Source organism: Tachypleus tridentatus, chromosome 9 (genome assembly GCF_004210375.1).
Source record: "Tachypleus tridentatus isolate NWPU-2018 chromosome 9, ASM421037v1, whole genome shotgun sequence".
In the NCBI taxonomy this organism is placed as follows: Eukaryota; Metazoa; Arthropoda; class Merostomata; order Xiphosura; family Limulidae; genus Tachypleus; species Tachypleus tridentatus.
This window is the reverse complement of record NC_134833.1, coordinates 10,830,427-10,849,556: the sequence shown is the minus strand read 5'-3', so window position 1 is coordinate 10,849,556 and position 19,130 is coordinate 10,830,427. Positions and strand designations below refer to the sequence as shown.

General features: G+C 37.0%; 1 pseudogene across 1 annotated transcript; it reads right to left on the bottom strand.

Moving 5' to 3' along the window:
- Nucleotides 1–336: 336 nt before the first annotated feature.
- Nucleotides 337–16,748, bottom strand: LOC143224753 (zinc metalloproteinase nas-39-like; annotated as a pseudogene). The gene is made up of 2 exons (XR_013013429.1): nt 16,390–16,748; nt 337–3,085 (listed from the first exon to the last, which is right to left on the bottom strand). The product of XR_013013429.1 is annotated as a zinc metalloproteinase nas-39-like (transcript).
- Between the last annotated feature and the right edge of the window lie 2,382 nt (nt 16,749–19,130).

The following is a 19,130-nucleotide window of genomic DNA, read 5'->3' as shown; positions in this document are numbered from 1 at the left end:
GAGTAGAGCTAATGACATTTATTAGCTCACCTGAACATATTTGATAACATCATAGCTTTATCTAAATAAGAGATATCTCAACGTTTAATGAAAAACGACAAGTATTTTAAAATGAGACTGTCTCCAGTCTCGAGGTACAATAAAACATTTGCTCCGTAATTTGCAGTATACAGAAAAAACCACGAGACTTTGAACAGGCTCGTTCATTCAACACGTTTCGGTGTCTCACTTCTTCATAATCGGAAGTGTAAAAAAAATTGATTTAAGAAATAACAATGAGATCACAGTACGACCTCGTTACGCTGTAACACGTGAACCAATAACACCACTTTTATAATAAAATTTTATTTGGAAAGTGCATGGATAAGTGACAATATTGCAAAGTTATAAAACAAACAACAAGAAGCAGTGAAGAAGTTGAGAAGTATATTGACACAACTACCATCACACTCCTGCAAAACTGGTTAGAAGATTGACACAACTACCATCACACTCCTGCAAAACTGGTTAGAAGAACCTCAAAAAGTTAAGCATTCGGGCATCTTTAAGCAGTATAAATAAATAACACTAATTTGGCACAAATGCATGTAACTGTTTTTAATACTGAGTAGGATTGTCTTTCTTTCTAGTCAATAGTACAGAAGCAGAAAAGCACCTGGGAAGGATGAAGTAACACTGAAATTTCACAGTCCTTTCCTTCCTGTTTGCCATCTTCGACACAAAGAAACAGCAAAACAGAAGACAGCGCATATACAAATTGCTACTGCAGCGCCTACAACCCACCAGTAGTACGGAAAAGCAACTTTCTCAGCATAGCACAGACTGTTAGCTTCATCAGAGGTTACGCCACCAGCGTCGTAAAAATCAAGAACTGGGCAGTTTGGAACACCGTTGCATACGAGTTCCTTCTTTAAACAGGCCATAGTTGGTGCACAGAGAAACTCGCATTCTTTTCCCAAGGAAACCAGAGAATCTGAACTCGAAGACGAAGGAAGCATCTTCAGCTGGGTGAAGACGAGATTGAAGCTACTATTGGAAGCATCCGTGGTTCGGAATTCCACGATCACATTCCCTGCATCAATATCCCCGTTCTCAATAACAAGACTGCGATCCGTGCTTCTAGAAGTGTCCTCACAGAAATAAGTGCTAGCCACTGCAAGATAATTGGTGCTACAGTTACCGGGAAGGTAGAGGTTTTGGACAACAAAAGATACGTCCATTCCGTGAAACACTGGTACTGACCAACGACAATAAAGAAGGCCAGCCTGCTTTGATCCAGACGTGTATGTAGGGAAATTAATCTCACCCTGAAGCTCGAGCTCCACGTGTTCTTGTGCACACCGAGACTCTCCAGCAAATCTATAGTCAATTTGTAGAAATGGCTCCTTGTCGATCAAACTCGAGAACTGTTGTCTCGAAGGTCTGGTGAAATGTGTTACAAGAAGCAGACGAGGCCCTAGTGACGTTAATCTGAATGTAGAAGGTTTGTCGACTTCGCAGAAGCAGAAGCTATCTTCCTCTGGTAAAAGGGAATGTACTGAAATCCAATTGTAATCATTTCCTCGGCAGCTGTCACAGCCAGGTCTGAAGTAGCCAAAATTGTTGATAATAACTCGCCCTTGGGAAATACTGCTAGCAACGAATGTATAATTGCACACTATAAACTCTTTTTCTTCAATGGACAATAAATCACTTTTGCTCACTGCAATGATCCCGGATTTTGTGGAGTCAACTGACAGCACTTGGTTGCAAGAAGGGGTAGAAAGAATTCCGTTTTGAGATGCTTTCTTCTGCCTCTTCACCTGAAATTTATAGCTGAGAGAGGAACCTCCAAAGAACCCGTTTTGCCAATAAATTCAAGAAACATCATAGGGCCACTGCTTTCATAAACCCTTCGCGACTCTTCAGTTTGTGGCCGATTCATGTCACAGAGTTTAACAATAATGTATCTGGGGTCAGCCTCATAATGGTCATATATTTTAAGTGAATCCTCACATAGCGTGACCCTTTCGACCCTATACCATAAAAAAATCCAAAGCAATTATTTCGTTCTCGTCCACTCTAAACTTGTATGTGCACGTGGTGTTCTCAGGATACCATGACCTGAGGCTAGAAAAAGATAGTCCTCGTTTTCCTCAAGGTATTTCTCTACAACGCAACTGCCATTTTTTAGCTCCAGTGGCTCAGAATTATCATTGTCGTATATCTCATAAGCCTTAAAATGAAATCCCGTGTTCAGTAGTGGACCAGCTGGAGATGTAGTGAAGCGTACAAGCAGCACTGAACTCGATCCATTATGTTGGACCTCAGGCGACCTCTTCCACACAAGGTGACAATCACGGGATGTGAAACACTTGGACCGTCATGAATACGGACGTAGTCAAAAGGACACTCTCCTGTAGTAGTTGTAACTGGTCTTGGAAAGCAGTACAAGAGACTGTCACATCCTTGGCCATCTACATCAAACGTCTGGAGTTCCAAGCCAATTACGCCTTTTGGAACGCTAAGGTGGTATTTACACTGAAGGTTTGGAGGATAAACTCCAGGATAACCAGGAGATTGGACATAGCATCGGTCGGAGGAAGAACAGTCTTTAAAGACACGTTCGCAGCGTACGTGTCAGGAACTGGTTGTCCTCTCCGGTGAGGGTAGACGTAAGGATACTGCCCATAGCGCTCTAGAACTTCGCTCTGACGCTCAACGTTGGCCATAAACTGTAAAAACGTTCCTTCATCGTACGCGTCCACATGAAACACGATCTTAACGTAAGGTGTTTCGGAAATGAACGTCTTTGGTGAGTCGATCTCACCACAAAAGAACCCCGGAGATTCTTTGTTGGTGGTATTGCTGTTTCTAAATCCATCTATAATCTGCAGATGACCTCCTAAGCACTGACGACGGTCAGAGCTTGTTTCACCCACCCGCAGTCTAATGAATTTGACGAATATAACCCAGTCGTCTCGTGCTGGTCGTACTCTGATTTCGTAGTTACAGTGTAGAGGGCGTCCTCGGTTTGTATCGGTAACGGGTGGGTTGGAAATTGATTGATGAATGTCCACTGTCTTGTTACAACGATCTTCGTCTTCTGAAATAACAAAGAAATAACTAATAAATATACACTGAACATCATCAAAAAGTGTGTTACTTACCTAAAAAAAAGCTTGAACAGAAATTTTGTTCTTCCAAAATATCTCTTCGTAGGTTGAACACTGAGAACTTGTTCATACATCCCATGTTTCAGGAGTAGACTTAATTACTTAAAATCTCTAAAATTCAAGGTTCGTCACGTAAAGCAAAAAAAAAAAAAAGACGTTGGTTGAATTCTACACGATGAGGTTATTTTACATACCACCTAAAATTCGGGATTCGACCCTGAATTTTGCACGGTTCGCACAGAACTGTGTTTGTAACACTTAGATCATGTGAGAGTACTTAGATCATGTGAGAGTTCAACAAAAGTAATAAAGCAAGGTCGAACTTTTTTTTTCCCAAAATACGGTCGAGGTCTTTTTCGCTGTTAAATAGTGTCCACGTTTGGAACACTCTAATCAAATGGGGTGATTGACCGTCAGATTATAATACCCCCACGGCTGACTGGTTTGGTTTGTTACGAATTTCGCGCAAAACTACACCAGCCGTCCCTAATTTAGCAGTGAATAACTAGAGGGAAGGCAGCTAGTCATCAACATCTACCGCCAACTCTTAGGCTACTCTTTTACCAACGAATAGTGGGATTGACCGTCACCTTATAATACCCCCACGGTTGAAGTGGCGAGCTTGTTTGGTGGAACAGGGATTCGAACCCGCGCCCTTCAGATTACCATTCGAGCGCCTTAACCACCTGTCCTATCAATTTCTGTATATAGAAAAGCAGAAAAATAATTTAAAGTATATTGTAATGTTTAACTTAGTATCGAAATTATTTGGGAGCCGGACTGGGGCAAACGATTAAAGAGCTACATTGTGGATCCGCGGTTCGCGTTCCGTTGCTGCAAAATCATGTCTCACACTTAGAGGTTGTGGTTGCGTAATAAGTGTGACTGTCAAATCCACGATTCAAGTGAAAGAGCCAAAGACTTGACTGTTGACTAGTTGCATTCCTTCTAGTCTATCACTTCAAAATAACGGACACAGGTACCCCTTGTGTAGCTTTAGTCAAATGTCCGGCATAAATAAACAGAAGAAATGGTTTAAAACATTACATTGTTATTGTAGCTATGATACAACAAAGATATTCCATTCTTCTGTACAAACACATCCTTTCTGGCTATATTTTAGTTAAATATTCTTATAGTGACTTCCTACCTGTATTCGTTTTTTTAGGATTATCATAAAATATACGTAATTTAAATGTTGAATGGTTTCGTCAAAGCTTTACATGAAAAGGTGTAAACAGAACGGAAAAAAATTAACATTGAATAATTTTAATTCGTTAACAATGTCTCAACAGCTGTGCTATTGTGTTAGGGGACATTACTAGTTTGTGAGACTGTGTTAAAGGAGCAACAAACTGTAAAAAATAGCACATTATTTTCTAATAATTTTTATCTCAAATCAGCTACGAATAAGTTACTATGAAGGTTCACCTGTTTTACCCAATCGCACCACTATACAGTAAGTACTGTGTTGTCTCTCAGTCAGTCAATAGACATTAAAATGACGTCACATAAAGGACGATTAACATCACAGTTTTTACTATTGTGATGTAAGTAAAACGTGCGCGTGCCATGAATCACGAGAAAAATTATGCACTCTGTAGGCTACAACGCCCTATGACATATGAATTTCCTTTGCAATAAGTAGAAATATCTGTTACTCTTAATTTTGGTTTTCTTTACTATTGAAACTGAATACTTTCTGGAATCGTACAAAAGTACATCAAGTATATGGAAGAGATAACTACAAGTGTCACTACTATATGATTCTAGATCTTTCTTTGGTCGAGGGTTTTAAATTTATGCCACGACCCTCCAAATGAGCATATCAAAACTTCTTCGTTCTTAAATTACTATAGATATATTTAAATAAACTTTTAAATTACCTAACACTCCTTCTCTCTGATATTGCGACAGAACAGATATACAATGATTTGATTGTTTGAATTTCGCGCAAAGCTACACGCGGGCTATCTGCGCTAGCCGTCCCTAATTTAGCAGTGTAAGACTAGAGGAAAGGTAGCTAGTCATCACCACCCACCGCCAACCTTGGGCTACTCTTTTACCAACGAATAGTGGGATTGACCGTCACATTATAACGCCCCCACGGCTGAAAGGGCGAGCATGTTTGGTGCGACTGGGATTCGAGCCCGCGACCCTCAGATTACGAGTCGAACGCCTTAACTCACCTGGCCATGCCGAGCCAAAAATATATACTGTGTGTGTATTTTTCTTATAGCAAAGCCACATCAGATTATCTGCTGAGCCCACCGAGGGGGCTCGAACCCCTGATTGTAGTGTTGTAAATCCATACTAGCGAGGGGTGCGATATACACCGGAAGTTTAAAATATCTCGTGACGATGAGAACACCAAAAAATGTTTCTCAAGATGTCTGGTATGGGTATTAAAACTTTTATTAAAATAAAGTAGAGAACAACGTTTCACCTCGTAAGGCAATCTTCAAGTTAACAAAGAGGTCAGATGACCTCAGAAGGTCAAAACGTTGTTATCCACTTTACCTTAATAAAAGTTTTAATACCCATACCAGCCATTTTGATATACATTTTTAAACTATCTGACACCCTTTCCCTTGGATAGCGTGACAGAACAGTTATAACATTCAAATATTATAAACAGCCTGACACTCCTTTCCTCGGATAGTGTGACAGAACAGTTATAACATGGAAGTTTAAAATTACGTCATCATCCAGTATTCGTCTAAAATATTATTTTATTTGAATTATTTTCTAACCAAAACTTGACTGCTGTGATTGTTATTACACACTCCAGGGTGGACAAGCAAAAAATAGTTTTGTTTATATGTCACTTTCTAACGGAGATCTTGCCGGACGATGGAAAAGTCCAGATTCCACTTTCTTTTTACTTCTCTTTTGTCTTCAAAACAGACTTTTTAATCTTTTTTTTTTCAATTGTGTCCCGATCTACTTAGTGTCTCAGCCGTTCGTCTGAAGCATCATGTAGCTAAAAACCGAGTTTCTGTATCGATGGTAGGCACACCACAGAACTCCATTGTGTAGTTTTTGTGCTCGATTTCAAACAATTCAAACATTCATTAATTTCAACTTAAGTACAGAATATCACACAGCTACTGGTTAACAGGATATCACACAGCTACTGGTTAACAGGATATCACACAGCTACTGGTTAACAGGATATCACACAGCTACTGGTTAACAGGATATCATACAGCTACTGGTTAACAGGATATCATACAGCTACTGGTTAACAGGATATCACACAGCTACTGGTTAACAGGATATCATACAGCTACTGGTTAACAGGATATCACACAGCTACTGGTTAACAGGATATCACACAGCTACTGGTTAACAGGATATCATACAGCTACTGGTTAACAGGATATCACACAGCTACTGGTTAACAGGATATCATACAGTTACTGGTTAACAGGATATCACACATTTATATGCAAAAACGGCTCGTTTGGGTTGAGAAAATATTTTACATAGAAGAGCGAACAACATTTCGACCTTCTTCGGTCATCGTCAGGTTCACAAAGAAAGAGGTAACTGACCAGAAGCTGACCACATGTTTGAAAGGGGTTGTGTAACTGAGTGTCGGAATGTAGAGGGCGGTATTAGATGTTTGAATATATTATTTTATTTATTTTATTATATTAATATAGGTATAAAGGCGTTCCCTTTTATTGTTTTATTTTGGGTGTAAGTTGTTGTATAAGTAAGGCTTCTTTAATTTTGCGTTTGTTTATGTTTGTTTCTTTATTTAGTATTTGGGTGTTTTCTATGGTTATGTTGTGTTTATTTGACTTGCAGTGTTCGAAAACGTGTGAAGGTGACTTTTTATGTTCTTTGAATCTGGTTTCCATTTTTCTACTTGTTTCTCCAATATAGAAGTCGTGGCAGTTATCACATTGTATTTTATAAATAATGTTGGTGTGGTGTTTGTCAGTGTAGTTTTTACATAGTATAGACTTCAGTTTTGTGCCTGGTTTTTGAATAAATTTGGTATTAACTGGAATGTCATATTTTGTTACTAGTTTTTGCCAAATGTTGGTTATTTATTTGCTGATGTCAGGAATATATGGTATACAGCAGTATATGGTTTCGTGGTTTTTTGATTCGTGAGCTGTATTTACTTTAGTTGGTTGATTTTGCTTTCTGTCTACGTGTGTGCGTATAATGTTTTCTACGGTTTGTGGAGGAAACTTATTATTAATAGAGATATAAACAGGCATATTGACAAATAGATAGATAAACATACAGAAGGACGGACGGATGAATAGATGGATGATTTGTGTATTTATTGATATTAATGTGTTATTTCTTGTCACTCAATGCCTATATTTTGATATTTTTTTGTGGTAACAAATACAAAACCTATCAGTTCTCGTGTGTCCGTAAACGAGAGTACAGAAATAAATTTATTTTAACTGACGTCCCGCAGACAAGCTTCTTCAGGTGTGCATTTTGTTATGACAAAAGATTGGAAATAACTCACTGATGTAGCTAGAACTGTTTCACATTTAACCCTAATTCGTGTTACATCAATTCAAATACTGCTGGTAAAGAATGATATAACATATGTTATAACATATGTTATAACCCTCTCCCAAAACACACACAGTAGGTCTGAAGACTTTCAAAATCGGGTGTCAATGGTGAGCATAGAAGGTATAGCCCATGGTATAGCTTTGTGCTTAGGTATACATGAACAAAACCCTATCTATAGTATACTTTTGCCCCGGCATGACAAGACGGTTAGAGTGCTGGACTCGTGGTCTGAGGGTCACGGATTCGAATCCCCGTCATATCAAACATGCTCGCCCTTTTAGCCACTGGGGCGTTATAATGTACGGCCAATACGACTATTCGTTAATAAAAGAGTAGCCCAAGAATTGGTTGTGGGTGGTGATGACTAGTTGCTTTCCCTCTAGTCTTACACTGCGAAATTAGTGATGGTTAATACAGATAACCCTCGTGTAGCTTTGCGAGAAATTCAAAAATACAAATAAGCATATTGATATATATAAAATGTAAAACTAAGAAGGCAAGATATTGTTTGTATTATTTGTTTGTTTTGAATTGTGCGCAAAGTTACACGAGGGCTATCTGCGCTAACTATCCTTAATTTAGCAGTGTAAGATTAGAGGAAAGGCAACTAGTCATCACCACCCACCGCTAACTTTTGGGCTGCTCTTGTTACCAACAAAGATATCGTTTTTTGTATTATCAAACAAAGCTAAACGATGTATTCTACCTGTGCTGTTCTCACCACATGTATCTAAAGCTGGCTTATAGCATTATAAGCCTTCAGATTTACCGCAGATCCATTTGGGAAATCCCTGCATTTCTACCAGATGATAATGAAATGCTTCCTTTGATTTCGTATTTAATTGTTCTAAAAACGAAGAAAACCAGGAAATTCTTATGAGGACAAAACGTTGAATGAAAACTGACAAAAATCGAAACAATAAATTCACCAGTTATATCTACTCCAGCATCTTCCATACTCCTTCCATACCTACTCATTCCATATTTTTCATTATCGACCGTTTTTCATATTCTATACTCTTTTTCCATACCTATTTCATTTTAATTCTACTTTTTCCCCATATATTTCATATCGACTTCGAGGAGTTCGACGCCGACCTACTCCTTTATATTTTTCGAGATCATCTTCACGATATTTCTCGATACTGACTCTTCATGAATTTATCGAGATTTTTTCCATAATTTCATTCTTCCATTACCTATCTTAACTTTTTTCGACACTCATTTCTGAGCATTTTTCGCCTGACCTATTTCCATGATTTACTCCTTCCCAGATACTCCATAATTTTCCAGAGATTTTTTATCGAGATCTACCTTCCGAGATTCGCCATATTCTGGCCCAAGAGACCTGCATTCCCGAGATACGCGATATTTTCTCAAGACGCCGATTCCTTTCCAGAATTTACTCCTATCTTCCATTTTCTAGAGTTCGCCGATATTTCCGACACTGCTTTTTTCCGACTTTCTATACTTGGCTTCCTATAGCCTTATACGACATTTTTCGAGATTTCACTCTTTTCCAGGAATTTCGTTTGACGCCTTTTCCGATTTTTCCAGGATTCCGATCTCCTTCATGGCCTCTTTCCGAGGGCGCCACTCTTGCCGAGAATTTCCTGGATGATTATGCTTCCTTCTCGATTGCCGATAGGCCTGATCATCCCAGGAGCCTATTTCCCGAGGTTTCACAGATTTATTCCGAGATCTTATGACCTATCTAGATCTATACTTTTTCCTGAGTGCGATTCTTGCCTCTTCTTGATATTTCTATCGAGATCTACTTCCATAATTCTACTCTTTCTATGTATTTTTTATACCTCATTTCCTGAGATTTTTTCTATATGCTCTTTCTTTTCAGACTACTCTTCATACTTCTTTTCTATTCCTTACTCTCATGTTTTTTCTTCATATATTTTTCTTATTAAATTTACTTCCTTCATATATTTATGACCAATTTTCCTTATAATTTACTCCTTCTATATTTTCCTATTAATCATATTTCCAGCCTTCCTTCCATATTTTTCACACCTACTTTTCATTTTTCTATATCACCTTCCTATATTTAGACCTATTTCATAATTCTATTCCTTCCATATTTTCCATAATTCCACTTTCCTACTCTATAATCATTCCTTCCTCCCATATTCCATTTCCTTCATACTTTCTTATAATCCTTTCCAGGATTTATTCTACTTACCTCCTTCTTCCTATACTCTTTTCCACTCCACTATCTATAATATTCACCTACTCTTCCACTTTTTCCATAATTTACTCTTTCCAGATACATTTCCTATACTCATTCTTCCATATTACTTTTTCTATATATCTTTCCTGAGGAGCTTCTTCAATGCCTTGATTTTTCGATAATACTCTTATATACTTCTATGAATTTACCTATACTTTTTCCGATAATTTACTTCCTTTTGATAATTTTCTATCATCTTTCCATATTTCTATGATTCCTCTTTTCCACACTATCTTCTATATTTCCATATACTCTTTCCTATATTTTTTACACCTACCTTTCCATACACTACTTCTTCCACTTATTTCCCCATATTTCTTCTATATACTCATTCCTACACCTACTCCTTCATACTTTTCATAATTCCTATTCCAGATTCTTATAATTACTTCCTAAACTTTCGAGACTCACTTCCATCGATATTTTTCCACACTTACCTGTCTATACTCTTTTCCTATACACTACTTCTTCCATATTTCTTTTCTCTCTACACCGACTCTTCCAAATTTACACTTCATTTGAGAATTATTCCATTATCATTTTTCTGAGTATTTTTTTTCGAGATGAACGATATCTTTCTGAGAGTTATTTCACGATTCTCTTCATATTTTTCGAATTTTACTTTTCTATAATTTAATTTTTTCATATTTTTCTAAGAATACCTTTCTATATTTAGAATTTGGCTTCCTTCCGATATTTTCTTACACTCTAATTTTTTTATATTTTTATAATTTACACTTCTGAGCATTTCTATACTGGACCTTCACTTGACTTTCGATGTATTTATACTTTTTCCTAAATCTTTATTAATTATCTTTCATTTTTCTACATCTAATTTCCTATATTTTTCTATAATTTCTCATAGCATTTTTTCATACTACCTTTCTGATATTTTTTCTCATTTTTCTATAACTCTCTTTCCTATATTTATTCCTGAATTCAAAATAATGTTTTCCGAGGTCGGTACTGACGCCGATACTGAGCCGATTTAGGGATTGCCGATAGGTCATTTTGATACGCCCAGATCATCATGATGCCGACAGGCCTATTGATGCCGCCGATTACGAGGGCGAGAGAATTCTTCGTTAATATGCCTGCGTTAGCTTATGCCGATTGCCATAATTTTCCATGCTCTTTCTATACCCCGCCTTCGATATTTTTTCCATGACCTATCGCATATTTTTTCTCATAATTCTGAGCTTTTCCGCGATTTCTTTTCCGATTCGAGAGCCGAGGCATCGAGACTCTTCGAGATCGAAGACTTCGATAGATGCCGAGACGACGCCGAGGTTTCTTTATCATTTTCCGAGACGATGCCGATAGCCGATACCGATGCCGACATCGCCGATACTTTTTCGAGAGCCGAGACTTATTTCGACATTTTTCTAGCACGACATTTATTTCGACCATTTTTCCGAGTATCGACGCCATTTTCTCGATATCGATTTCGAGATGCCGACCGAATTTTCGATATCATTTTTCTGAGATTTCTTTCTTCTATACTTATTTTTCTAGATGCCGATAGATTTGAGATTTCCATGGCTTTCATAATTTATTTCTTCGAGACGCCGAGACTTATTCGCCGAGATGCCGATCGAGATTTACGCCAGATGCCTGATATCGCGAGATTCTGGATGCCGACGATTTCGAGAGATGCCGATGATGACCGAGAGACGCCGATATCGATGCCGATAGATTCGCCGATACGCATTTGAGATGCCGAGATGACGAGATTTCGAGACGATTTCTTCGATGATTTATGACACGAGATTTATTTCCGAGACGATACTCTATTTTTCGAGTTTATTACACTCTATTTTCGATATTTATAATTTTATTTTTCCAATGCCGATGACCGATGCCGAGACTTATTTGAGAGATGCCGATATTCGACGCCGATATTTATTCCATTTCCGAGATGACATCGATTCGCCGAGACGATCGAGACGATACTCGACGACGGAGATGATCGATTTATCGAGATGATGACTGATGCCGAGGATGAGACTTATTTCGAGATGCCGATATTTATTTCTTCGAACTTTATTATTTATTTTATTTTTCGAGATTTTTCGAGATTTATCGAGATGATGAGATTTAGCCGAGAGAGATCGGATATCGATTTCTTCGAGAGATGCCGAGACTTATCGAGACACTTATCGATATTTCTTTCCCGATAATGCCGAGACGAATTTATTATCTCTACACTCGATGCCGAGATTTCGATGACTTACGCCGAGATTTCGATCATATTTATGACGTCGATTTTTCCTGATGACTTATCGAGATTTCTATCACTATTTTATATTCTTTCCGATTATTAGACTTATCTTCCAGATGCCGAGATGCCGAGACGATTCCGAGATTTTCTCTATGACTTGTTTCGAGATGCCGATGACTGATGCCGAGGATGCCGATTTTTATCGAGACGCCGATTTATATTTATTATCTATATTTCGCCGAGACCATTTCTTCGAGGAGACGCCGATACTTATCGATATCGACGCCGATGACTTTATTTCGAGATCGATGCCGAGATTTATCGAGGAGATGCCGATATTTAGACGCCGATATTTTTTCTATTACGATTCCGGAGATTTATTCATGACTTATAATATCGAGGATTTTTCGAGATTTGTTCTGTTTCTGAGATTCCGATGACGAGATTTTTTTTAGAGACGCCGATGACTGATTTCGAGATTTATTTCTCGATGACGATTTTTATGCCGACTTATTTCGAGATGTTTATTAATTTTCCGAGTATCGATTTCCGATTTACTTATTTCTTCGAGATGCCGAGATTTTGCCGAGATTTATTTCATGATATGTTTCCCGATCGATGCCGAGACTTTCGATTTCGAGATTTCGACACGATGCCGAGATGCCGATATTTGCCTTCTATACTTTTTCCGATATTCGATTTTCGATATTTCTATTAATTTACGATTCTATTTCTTATTAGACCGATTTATATATCTAGATTGCCGATTTGTCCTATATTCTTTCTCTATTAATATTTATTTCTATATATTTATACTGCATTTTTCTACGATCTTTATCTATTATTCTATTTCTATACCGATTTTCTATTACATTTATTTGTCTATATTTTACTCTTTATATTTATTCTTATCGAATTTATCGATTAACTTTTCGATATTTCTATATTTATTCCGATGAGATTCTATTCTTATATTCGAGATTTCGAGATGACTATACTTTTCGAGACGCATTTTTCCGATTTATACTTTATTTCCTTCCTTAATACTTTTTCTATATTTATCTATACATTTCCTATTTCTATTTATATTTTTCTATTAATTTACTTTTTCTTATATTTCTAGACATTATCGAGAGATTCGAGACTTCGATTATCGACTTCATTATTTATTTTCGAGATGACCGAGACTTTTTTCTATCGATATTTTTTCGACGATGATATTTCTTTCGACTTCATTTTAGATTTCATTTTATATTCTATACACTTATATTCTATTTTTCCATATCATTTCGATAATTTATCTCTTCCATACTTTTTTGCATCGCATTAATTCCATCTTTCCTTCTGAGTATATTTATTCTATTAATTTATATTTTTCTATATATATTTCATTTCGAGCTCGACGAAGATCATTTCCGATTCTATTATTCTATTTTTCGAGAGATACGCCGAGATTTAACGCCGATGATTTCGAGAGATGCCGAGACGCATTTTGCCGAGATGCCGATATTTATTCGAGATTTCTTCGACGATATTTCGACCGACGACCGAGATTCAATGCTTTCGAGAGATGCCGATACGATGCCGAGATTTCTTCGAGATGCCGATTTATTTCGACTTTTTCCATTATTTTTTCGACCTGATGCCGAGATTTCCGAGACTGATTTCGCCAGAGATGCCGATATCACTTTTCGATATTTTTATTGATTTATTCTTCGAGATCTTGATTTTCGACATTTCTATTTGTTTCGAGGATGCCGACGAGATGCCGATGACTGATGCCGAGAGATGCCGAGATTTTATCGAGATGCCGATACTTTCGATTCGATATTTCTATTTATCGAGATTCCGATTGACTTTCTTCGAGGAGATTTCGAGACTTCCATTCTGTCGAGATGACATTATCGATTTCGATTATATATTTCGATGACTTTTCGATATTTTATCGAGACGACGCCGACCGATATTTATCGATATTTCCTATATTTTCCGATATTTCTTCGATACTTCTCGCCTAGATGACATTTCGATATTTTTTTTTGATATTCCATTTTTCGAGATTTTTTCTTCATTAATTCCGATACTTTTATGACTCCCATTTTCAGATTTATATTTTCCTTCTATATAATTTTTCCATTAGATTTACTTAATCGATACTTTATATTCTTCGATACTTACTTTTTCCATATTTCTTCCATTAATTTTATTTCCGATTTCCATACTTCTTTTTATATTTCTACTTCCTTTTTCCATACTTTTTTCCATACTACTTATATACTCTTTTCCTATACTTTTTCCACACCTACTCCTTCCATACTCTTTCCATACCTACTCCTTCCTTTCTCTTTGTTTTCAGTTCGGTTATTGTGCTACTCGCTCACTCACCATTTCTGGTTCGAGACAAAGATAATTGCTTATCCTACCATCCATAGAATGGAAACTCGTAATGACTGCCTAGCGGAAATTATATTATTCTCTACCTTTCAACTAGTGGATGAGAGACCCGTTTGTTCAAAACTCTCTTCCTAATCGACATCACACGAACCATTGCAGTGTACAGGTTGGCGTTTTAACCACAAAAAGAAGGAAAGATAGACGAGGTATTTAAAGGTTGATTGATCTCCTTAGCTGTGATTCTGACATTTCATTAACTAAACATTATAATACCTGGAAATACGCACTATTATTTTTCCCTCTAGAAAAGTATAAAGACTCGTATTCGAGATGATAAACATCAAAGATACAACGAGAGTTTTCCATCTCGCATGTTGTAAGGTTAAGTTTAATACGTACATATAACACATCAAGTAAAAAGACATTCACAATACAACTTAATATGTTTATAAAGATGGACACAGCTTTATTTCAGTCAAAATGTTTTTTATTTAATATTTTAAAGCATAAGCTCATGGCGGTTTTATTTGCGTAATATTTTTTATGATCATATGATAATTTTTATAATAACATTATATACTCACCACTAAAATGTTTTATATTCAGCAATAACTTGAATGTTTACTGTTTAGCTAACTATTTGCTATGAAAATAGAAAATTAATTTCAACTACAGGACAATCTATCGCTTGGTAGCTTCATTTTTGGGGGGACTTATAAAATATATAAATTGAATTATAATGGGTTATTCACCTTACCAAAGTTACACAGAATATAAATTGCGTTCCAGAGCATCACACAGTAATACTATTTAACCCAATCTGTTGAGTTAACAGCAAAAAAAACATTATCTTCAACACTACAAAAACATTTTACTTGAAAATAGTTTACATTTCGATCTATCTCTCCCAAAAAAATAACTTCAGAAATGATTCTATGTAAAAAGCGCGTTATAAAAGACGACCTCTACAAAAACCAGCCGAGAGTGAACGTGACGTTATTAATGTTTAAATTATATATATGTGTGCGTATTTCTGTTTCTTGCTATCGTAATGTATTCTATCGCAATGGTTTAGTCATTTTCGGTCAAAATAAATGGTACTTTCGTATTACAACACATGTAATAGCTGAGCATGAATTGTTTGTTTTTTTTATTTCGCGCAAAGCTACACGAGGACTATCTGCGCTAGTCGTCCCTAATTTAGTAGTAACAAACTATAATGCAGGCAGCTAGTCATCACCACCCACCGCCAACTCTTGGGCTACTCTTTTACCAACGAATAGTGGGATTGACTGTCACTTTACAACACCACCACGGCTGAAAGGGCGAGCATGTTTAGTGTGACGGGGATTCGAACCCGCGACCCTAAGATTAGGAGTCCAGCGTCTTAACTACCTGGCCATGTACATGAATAGTACGTACAGAAATACGCTAACCCTCTTTAGCAGAGATTTCAGAACAGCGTCTTGATAAACTCTCTTAACATGTATTATTTATCTTTCTAGTTTGATCTGATAACTACATGTTTTAAACATGTTACAGAGAATAAACCATCTTATAATATAAAAGCTCTTCCAAAAAAAATCTGTTAATTCAACGAATTATATTCGAATATCGATAAGAGACTAAGACAACTATATCTATATAACATAGCGATGTTACGTCATTTTACAAAATATGAAAACCTACAATCCTGTTACGTTGTTGTTGCATAAAACTTCACAGATATTATATATTCGAGGCGTCTATTTTTATTATTAAAACACATGAGCGTATCTTAGAAATGATTCAAAGTTATTCACGTAACAAGTAGATTATCTTACCATTCCGATATCTAACTTCAGCCCCAATGCACAGCCATAGGTGCACGAGCACAAGGAAGATCGAAAACTTGTTCCCAGACCCTCTGACTTCCATGTTTTCTTCCCCGCGCAACATACGCCAGCCGAACCGCAATATGCGTCTTAGGTGAGAAATAATGCGTTCCAACATGAGCAAGTTTAAGTGTTTATAGCCAGTCGTCCGACTGAAAGCTGCGTTTAATTTTCTCCTGCGTTTTTTTAAACATTTCTCATCCTGCTACGAAATTGCTAAATATTTAAAATCGTCAGTACAACTAGCTCCGTATTTCATTACTTCATGAGTTCCTGATTACGCGGGAAATAAACTCACTAAATGTCATCGCTTTAGTTTACTTTGTTTCTGAGAGATGGCGCTCTTAAACAGATAAATGAACATATTGCTGTATAAGAGAACCGTATTACACGTGAATAAAATGACAGCTACCTAAAACATTATAGTCTTAATAAATATAAAAGTTATGGTTAGCACCTTCAAAAGCGCACGATATAGAAGAAAGCAATGCGGTTTTGTCAAACAATAACAGGTGTTAAAATTCGCTGCTGTGCGAGTTATTAAAAGATTCAAATCGTTTAATATGATTTTCTAACAGATTTAAACATGAAGTAATTACGTTCGTTATGAAAAGCCCCAGTGACACAGCGGCATGTCTACAGATTGTTTGTTTGTTCGTTTTTGGATTTTGCACAAAGCTACTCGAGGGCTATCTGTACTAGCCGTCCTTAATTTAGCAGTGTAAGACTAGAGGGAGGCAGCTAGTCATCACTACCCACCGCCAACTCTTGGGCTACTCTTTTACCAACGAATAGTGGGGTTGACCGTCACATCATAACGCCCCCACGGCTGAAATGGCGAACATGTTTGGTGCGACGGAGATCATGTTTACAGACTCACACTAAACAAAAATCTTTGCGGGAAAAGTACAGAATATTCTTTTATTGAAAAAACACCTATTTGTATTCATGACAAAAATACTAAGGTTATATTTCGATGCCCCTAATTTTGAACTACTGACCAAAGGGAAGGCAACCATTGACACAATCCTATCACCTACGGTAGATAGAAAGGAATTTACTGTCACTTCTAAAACGAACTCACAGTTTAGAGAGCGAGAACAGATGTAGGAATTAGAACACGGCTCTCCACATCCAAAATACAGAACGCTACAACAGGGCCAACCCATTACAAAAAAAAAAATCATAACAAAATTTATGATTGTTTGAATTTCGTGCAAATCTACGCGAAGGCTATCTGCGCCAGCTGTCCCTAATTTAGTAGTTTAAAACTAGAAGGAAGGCAGATGGTCATCACCATTCTCCGCCATCTCTTAAGCTATTCTACCATTATTACGTCACAAACTTCTCGACGTCACGATTTCCACAGCTACGAGGCTCTGCAATGGACGGCGAACTCTACCTTACATCAAGTATCTTAAAATGTTTTCCAAAAACCTCCAATGCCCAATGAATTCGATAAACCGATTTTTAGGATCACGCCTAACATCAAACCAAACGTCTAAAAGTTAATTTTTGAAGTCGGTCAAAAAGACTCGACAGCCAATTCGTCGAATGGTACTGATGTGGTTCCAGTTTCTTCGGTCGGCATGCTCGTAAATCAACAGTTTATCTCAATATGTGGCTAGAAATTAGTGAACTTTCATATCTCAATTTCATAACAATAGTGTTTGTTGGTTTTTTTGGGGGGAGGGGGCTAAAGGGACCTCTTTCGTGACTATAGTCTCCACTTGACGAATAAGGGCATTTTTCTTGATTTGCTTGGAGTTTAATTTTGAATCCACTGCCTGTCCTAAACTCTCCAACACGCGAGTTGTTTCCACTTCTATAAAATTATTTGAAACGTTCGTGCACTTTGACTCTCAGTCGTTTAAAAATTCTGCTATACGAGTATCGTTCCTCGGAAAAAACTGTGATACACACCTCCAGTCATAAGTTATCAATGCCGGATTGCCCTGTCCAATGGTATCACTTAAATATATATTGCACCACTATATAAACACACCGATGGCATAAAAAAGGAGTTAATTATTTAACTCTAGTAGTTTTTATTCTTCAACTTCCACGTTGAAACGACACTTTTATTTCGAATTATGTTTTCAAAGCTAAAATCAAAACTACTAATAATATAAAGATTATTTGTGAAGTTAGTGCTTCAAATTATTATTATTATATGAAAAAGATTTTAAGAGTAAAACGAGTTTATATTAAAAACTCATTAATTCACTTAGGCCTAGCATGGCTAGGTGGGTTAAGACGTTCGATTCCTAATCTGAGGGTCGCGGGTTCGAACCCCAGTCGCACCAAACGTGCTCGCCCTTTCAGCCGTGGGAACGTTATAATGTGACGGTCAGTCTTACTATTCGTTGGTAAAAGAGTAGTCCACGAGTTGGCGGTGTTGGTGATGAATAGCTACCTTCCCTCTAGTCGTACACTACAAAATTAGGGACGGCTAGCGCAGATAGCCCTCACGTAGCTTTGCGCAAAAAACAAACAAACAATTTCTCCGTACTAAGTAAATTGTTATATTTTAGAGAAATGTAACGTCACAAACAGTAAACATATCTTTACTGGATATAATGTTTTTTCATTTACTCTGGTTTTAGCTATTATTCACTTAATGTCATCTATTATTTTGAATTTTTTTGTAAACAGACGTATGTTGGAAAAATATAAACTTCACGTTTAAA